The sequence below is a fragment of the Eulemur rufifrons genome, chromosome 7, assembly GCF_041146395.1.
Source record: "Eulemur rufifrons isolate Redbay chromosome 7, OSU_ERuf_1, whole genome shotgun sequence".
Taxonomy (NCBI): domain Eukaryota; kingdom Metazoa; phylum Chordata; class Mammalia; order Primates; family Lemuridae; genus Eulemur; species Eulemur rufifrons.
Genome location: NC_090989.1, coordinates 174,528,776 through 174,536,801, shown reverse-complemented (window position 1 = coordinate 174,536,801; position 8,026 = coordinate 174,528,776).

Below are 8,026 nucleotides of genomic sequence, written 5' to 3'. Positions count from 1 at the left end.
GAGAAATAATATCCTTTTTAACAACTTGTACTAGCACAATAAGCTATCTGCCTGCAAAAAATAAATAAAAAGAAAGATGAAAGGAATAAAAGGAGGAAAGAAGAAAGAAGGAAGGAAGGAAGGTAGGAAGAAAGGAAGGTAGGAAGGAAGGAAGGAAAGGAGGGAGGGGGGAGAAAGGCAGTAAAAGAAAGAACATAAACCCTTACCTCACAATATGCACAAAAATTAATTGAAAATGTATTATAGACTTAAATGTAAAAGATAAAATATAACTTTTAGAAAAAATACAGAAAATAGTCAAGATCTTGCATTAGGCAAAGATTTTTTTTAGATATGACATGAAAAGCATGATCCATAAAAGAAACAGTTGATAAGTTAGACCACATGAAAATTCAAAATGTTTGCACTTCAAGAAACACCATTAAGAAAATGAAAATACAAGCAACAGATTGGGATAAAATATTTGCAAAATACATATCTAACAAGGAATTTATATCTAGAACACATAAAGAAGTCTTACACCTCAATAATACAAACAATCCAATCAAAAATGAACAAAATATTTAAACAGACATCTCACCAAAGAAGAGATACAGATGGCTAATAAGCACACAAAACAATGCTCAACATCATTAGTCATTAGAAAATGCAAATAGAAACCAGAACAAGGTAATTTCACACTCACTAGAATGGCTATAATAAAAAAATTCAGACAATAATAAATACTATCAAAAATGTGGAGAAGTTGAAACTTTTACTCTTATACATGGCTGACATAAACGTGTATGTGGTACAATCGTTTTGGAAAACAGTTAAAAATTCCTCAAAATGCTAAACATTGAGTTACCATATGACCCAGCAATTCCACTCCTAGGAATATGCCCAAGAGAAATGAAAATGTTTGTCCACACAAAGACTTTGACATGAATGTTCTTAGCAGCAGCATCTATAAAAGCTAACACTTGGAAACATTGTAAATGTCCATCAACTGGTGAATGAATAAGCAAAATGTGGTATATCCATACAATAGAATACTATTCACTTATAAAAAGGAATGAGCTTATAAACATGTTAGAACACTGACAAAGCTCAAAAACTTTATGCTCAGTGAAAGAAGTCTAACACAAAAGCCCACATCTCCTATGATTCTATCAAAATGAAATGACCAGAAAAGGCAAAGCTATAAATATGGAAAGTAGATTAGTCATGGCTGGGAGTGGGAGCAGAGTCAAGGAAGAGGGATTAACAGTAAATGCACATGAGGGATGATATCGGGATGATAAAATGTTCTAAAACTGGTTCGTAATGAAGTTGGTAAATTTACTAAAATAATTCGGAATTGTACACTTGAAAGGGGTAAATTACCTGATATGCTAAATATGCCAAATAAAGCTATTTAAAAAAAAAAACTTACTAAGTCCAATCTAGCATTTAAGGTAGATATTCTATAAAATGCAATATCTGATTTCATCCTGTCCAGGACAAAAAACAAAAACAAAAAACTATGAGTATGTAAGAGCATGAAGTCAGGAGTCAGACAGAGTTAACTTCAGATCTGACATTTCCACTTACCAGCTGTGTGGCTTGGGCAAGCGATTTTCCCTCTCTGAGATTTATAATCCTCATTTGTACAACAGAGTTAATAGATGGTATCTCCTTGCAAGATCATCATGAGAATTAAAGGTGACAGGCCACACAAAACATTTCGAAAATGCCAGGCATAGAGTAACTGCTCACTAACCGGTAGCTGTTACTATTAGCTACATTTCCAAATTACTTCCAGGCTTTTCCAAAAAGAGTTCCGCTTCATCCATTTTGGTTAAATGACTACCCCTAGACATTCCTAATTTGGCACATGCCTTGTCACTCTCTCCACTTGAAGGGTTCTACCTCTCCTGCCCACTTATTTTTTATGTTCCACTAACCCCTTCCAAGTATTCCATTCCGCTAGGGACACTTCTCATCTAAACTTTTATAAATGACTATATGCATATTGCTCACACGATTCATAAGCACCACACCCACATTATTGCAATTTACCTTTTCTCAGTGTATATTTTCACTCATGCCACCATATTCCCCTCCGCCTGAGACCAGGAAGTAGCAATTATGGGACTCTGGCCCAGTCAGCTCAGATGTAACCTCAAATCTTTCTTTGCCACCATTCCAGGTAACCAGAGGGTTGTGTGACTTGACAATTATTCATACTTGCTATCCCCGAGTCTAGATTAAATCTTTACAGGTGTATATTTGCATCAAGCAATGTTCAATTTACTGAACACTGAATAAATAAAAATGTTTAGGAAGAGGTAAAAGTCCTATAAAATACATTTTAAAATATTTGTAATGTATTTGTTATATCTTTGGCTGCTAGACAAAGAAATTCATGCCTATTTCTTCTTACCCTGCTTTCTAAAGGGTTAAGAATTCAAGACTAGTAGATATGAACTTAGTAAAAGTAGGCAAGAAAATAAGTTTAGGGGTATCAAATACCTAGCTTGTAAAGAAATTCTGAACGTTCTGTTGATGAACTCTCTCAATATACTGCAAATTTTTAGAAGTTTGTGAATGAAGCTCTTCACAAATGTGCCACTGAAGTGAAGTCACAATTAGTCTTCCTTGTTAGCGACAACTTAGCAATTCGTTTCTTAAAATAGAAGCATATGTTGTAAGAATTTTTCCCCTTCTTTCACCTCCTATAATTCTTCCAAACGGAAAAAAAAAATCAGACTTGTTCCAGAAGTTTAGACATCAAAATTTCAACCTAATGACCTATCTTTATTGATGGAGATAACTGTGCTTGCTAAGGTTTTTATTCTTAGACGATTTCTAAATTGCCCCCTTCTTTTTAAAAAAAAATACATTTACAACAGATAATGACCTACATCATTTCATTTTTTGTCACTTTTGATGAGATCTTCACTTTTCTGGTTTATCCTTTAGTCTCATCTCTATCAAATATCAGTTTTTGAAAATTTTGATAAAACTTCATGGTTACACAAGTTGGAGGCTGAGAGCCTTGTGTCAACACTGACTGTGTGTGTGACTGATCTCACATAAGAGTCTTTTAAAAATACAGTGGGCTCAAAATACCCGACTTCACAGGTATGTTGAGAGAATAACTGAGTCCACATGTACAGAAATACATCAGTGATTTTGGATAAAATTCAAAATCATCATTATGTTCATTACATTCCTCAGCTCCAAATGGGTAGACCCACCGGAGACAAATCCTCATCTGTCCCCTGAAGTTCAAAGGTACCACTGGGTTAGTTGATTTCATGTTTTCTTTTATTCATTAAGAAGGGGAATGGCCTTAGTAAATTAAACTTGGATCTTCCTGTTTGGAAGGAGGCATGGATTTGGGCCAGAGGGTTTGTTTTGAGTCTTGGCTCTAATACTTAAAGCTTTTTGAGCAGCTCGTTTGAACTCTGCAGTCAGTGTCCTCATCTGCAAAATGGGAGTGAGTATCAAAGGTTATAAAACCCTTGAGTGCTGCGCAGATGCAAATGCTTATTAAATATTTAGTAACTCTGTTTCAAAAGGATGCATGTTCAATATTTGAGGAGCTCAAACACCTATCGGCTCTATTATTTGTTCCATTGTGTATTTCTCAATAAGCACTCTCCCCTGCCCTCTATCCTTAGCAAAAACTAGATTTTCAAAACAGATTCATCTTACAGGAACAAAGAAAGAGAGAAAGACTGATTTGCCAATATACCAAAATGAAAAGATTTCTTGAACATCTTGTGTGTTATTATAGCAGAATATGGAAGAAGGGTGAAGAAAGCTTCATTACTGACCAAGCCAATTTGACTCTTGCAAACCTAATTAAACATGTCTTGAGTATATAAAATATATCATCCCCAGATAACACTACACTGTAAAGTTCTTCATCTTATTAAGAGCTTGCATTAATGCTTCTTCAACATAAATTTTATACCCAGACAGGTACTATCTGAGAAGGCTCACAATAGGAATGACCTAAATTAGGGTGACAGAGGCAAAAGATGGATCACCAGTGCCTGTCTCTACAAGAAGAGGAATGAGGATTCCATCTTCCATTATTGCTCAATTCTAATGTGCTAACATTATATTCTGAAAAAGCTTCCTTCCTCAGGTCTTAGGGCCCCCTGGAATTTTGCAAAGGCTGAGGTTTTCATAATCCTGAAGAATAAACCCCAGCCCCCCAGAGTCATAATGTCAATGCTGAAAAGCCTTTAGGGACCCTTGAAACCTCATACTTTACGAAGGAAAATGAGACCCAGATAGGTAACATGCCTGAGGTTATAGATACTGATACCTATTATAGCATTTTGAATGATTAATATGGTTAGTGGTTAAAAGCTAATGTACGTAAGATATTCACCAGAACTTATTTGACACTAAACATGTAAGTAGATAATTTTTTAAAAAAATAAACATGGAATTTTATCAGTTGAGCTGATTGGTCCATGCTTCTCATATTTTCCTTGACCGTCCTTAAACACCATTCTGTTTCATGCCATAACCTCTTCACCCTTTAGATATTGTCTCTCTAATGCATTGTTCCCTCCAGCCTCTGTTTAACTTCCTCCTTAGGGTGACACCTCTCCATAGGATCAAAGGTGATGCCAAAGTCAACAGGAGCATCATGATCCACCATAAGATTCCACAAGATAACTAGCAACCAAGAACTTTACCAGATTAACCTTCTTAAAATAAGTTCTGATTATATAACTCCCATGGCTTCCTCCATTGCTGGCTAAACCAAAGCCGAACTTCTTTAAGGAGACTGATGTTCCAAGTCACTGAACTCAGGCTCATTTTTTATTGTATTCCTGTGGTCTAGTTCAAGGGTTCTCAACTTGACTGCACATTGGAATCAATGGAGGAGCTTTAAAATCCAATAAGTTCTGACTCTATTCCAGACTAATTCAAGTATAGTCTCTTGTTAGTGAGATGGATGCATGAGAGGCAACACAACACAGTGCCTAAGAGCACAGCCTCTGGAACCAGACAGCCTGGACTTACAATTTGGCTATGCCACTTACCTGTTGTAGGATCATGGACAAGTTACTTAACCATCCTGTGCCTCAGATTACTCTCTATAAAATGAGGAAAGTAACAGATCACTTTTTTTTTTCATCTTATTATGGGAGATACAGAATTTCAGGTTACATACATTACCTATGTACCGCCTGTCCCCCCCAAGTCAAAGCTCCAGGCGTGTCCGTTCCCCAGACAGTGCGCGTTGGACTCATCATGAAGGTATACACCCATCCCCTCCTCGCTCCCCCCCTCCCCTAGTCAGCACCTTCAAGCGTGACCATTTCCCAAACGATGCGCAATGCACTCATCATGTAGGCATACACCCATCCCCTCCCCTCACCCCCTACCTCAGTCTGATATCCTTTTGGTATCGTTCCCAGATGTGATTTTAGGTGATGAGCAGGGAAACCAATTTTCTGGTGAGTACATGTGATGCTTGTTTTTCCATTCTTGGGATACTTCACTTAATATAATGGGTTCCAATTCTCTCCAGGAGAACCATAGAGATGCCGTATCTTCGTTATTTCTTATAGCTGAGTAATATTCCATGGTATACATATACCACAGTTTACTAATCCATTCACGTATTCATGGGCATTTGGATTGTTTCCACATCTTTGCAATTGTGAATTGTGCTGCTATAAACATTCGGGTACATATGTCTTTGTTATAGAATGACCTTTTTTCCTTTGGGTATATACCCAATAATGGGATTGCTGGATCAAATGGTAGGTCTATGTGAGTCTGTTTAAGATATCTCCATAATGCTTTCCACAGGGGTTGCACTAGTTTGCAGTCCCACCAGCAATGTATAAGTGTTCCTGTCTCTCCACATCCACGCCAACATGTGTTGTTTTGGGATTTTTTGATAAAGGCCATTCTCACTGGATTTAAGTGATATCTCATTGTGGTTTTGATTTGCATTTCCCTAATGATTAGGGATGTTGAGCATTTTTTCATATGTTTGTTAGCCATTCTTATATCTTCTTTTGAGAAATTTCTATTCATGTCATTTGCCCACTTTTTGATAGGGTTGTTTGATTTTCTCTTGCTGATTTTCCTGAGTTCTAAATCAAATCACGGTGGATAACAGACTTAAACCTTAGGTGTGAAATGATTAGAATTCTAGAAGAAAATGTAGGAAAGACTCTTACAGACATTGGCCTAGGCAAAGAATTTATGAAGAAGACCCCTAAGGCAATCACAGCAACAACAAAAATAAATGAATGGTACCTGATTAAATTAAACAGTCACGAGAATAAACAGATCACCTACAGAATGGGAAAAAAATTTTGCATACTACACATCAAATAAAGGACTGATAACAGATCAATTTTGTAGGGATATTGTGAGAATTAAGTGAATTGATACATGCAGAGCACACAGAATTATGTCTAGTACATAGAAAGCCCTATATTGTTGTATAGCTATGATTATAATGCTTGAAGATGTAGGACAGTGACTTGTATATGGGGATTAATACATTTTTCTGATTTAAATTTAATTAAATGCTGCCTTAAATAGTCCCAAACACTGTGCTAAAAAAAAAAAAAAGAGAGAGTTTCATGTTGTATTTTGGTATCACAGAAGCTTCAGAATTTAATACTGAGAGCAAACACCTTAAAAAAAATAGCAGGATAAACGAAACTTCAAGACATTATGCTAAGTGAAATTAAGTCAGACTCAAAAGGACAAATATTATATGATTCCACTTATATTAGGTACTTAGAGTAGTCAAATGAAGAAGGAGAATGATAGTTGTCAGGGGTTAGGAGGGGAGAGTGGGGCGTTATCGTTCAATGGGTACAGTGTTTCAGTTTGAGATGAAAAAGCTCTGGAAATGGATGGTGGTGATGGTTGTACAACAGTGTGAATGCACTTAATGCCATTGAATTGTACACTTAAAATGGTTAAATGGTATATTTTCTGTTACAATATTTACCACAATAAAAAAATGTTATGAGTTTAAAAATCGCGGCCGGGCACAGTGGTTCATGTCTGTAATCCTAGCACTCTGGGAGGCTGATGCAGGAGGATCACTTGAGGTCAGGAGTTTGAGACCAGCCTAAATAACAGTGAGATCTTGTCTCTACTAAAAATAGAAAAATTAACTGGGCCTGTAGTCCCCGCTACTCGGGAGGCTGAGGCAGAGGATCACTTGAGCCCAGGAGTTTGAGGTTGCAGTGAGCTATGGTGACACCACTGTACTCTAGCCTGGGTCTCAAAAAAAAAAAAAAGAGTTTAAAAATCACAAAAATATAGATTGTATTTAAATATAGTTTTCTCTGATTACAAGATTACTTTCAATGTATTAAATAAAATCCCATTTGTGTTCTTTCTTCCCTTTCATGTTCCCCAGATGAAGGCCACATTTCAGTAATTTTCTTTTAAATTTATGACCTCACTTTTAATAGGTGTAATGGGAAATTGACCCAACCACAAAAACATTCCTCAGTGGTAGCCACTGCAGCAAATGGGAGCTACAGAGAATGCCCTGTGACTTGCAGGGTTCCCCCAAACACAAAGTCCTGAGCATGAATGGGTAAAATTGTACTGACATTGTAAAGTTTCTGTAGCGTTGACATTTGATTGATGCTTTGACAGCTTTTTCAAACCTTATATACTGTCAGTGCAACCATATTAGAGACCGCTCTTGACTTTATAAAGTCATTTAAAAAACTTGGGGGAGACTGGGGTGAGGATTAAAAAAATATTTCATTGACATCCCAAGGGCACTTATATTGACAGAATAATACTCCTCACCTTGGGATCATTTCCCTGGGAGAAAAAAAAATATATATATGTATGTATACCTTCTAGGGACACTGTGTTGGCTCTGCAATTCCTTCAGATTCATTAAAGGGCCAATGGAATGACGCCTCTGCATACATTTACGCACTGTGTGAGACACTTCTACTGAAATTCAATTGTGACTGTGAACGCTTCAAACCAGATACAATTTTAACATTTTCTGCTACTGGAGTGGGAAGACCAA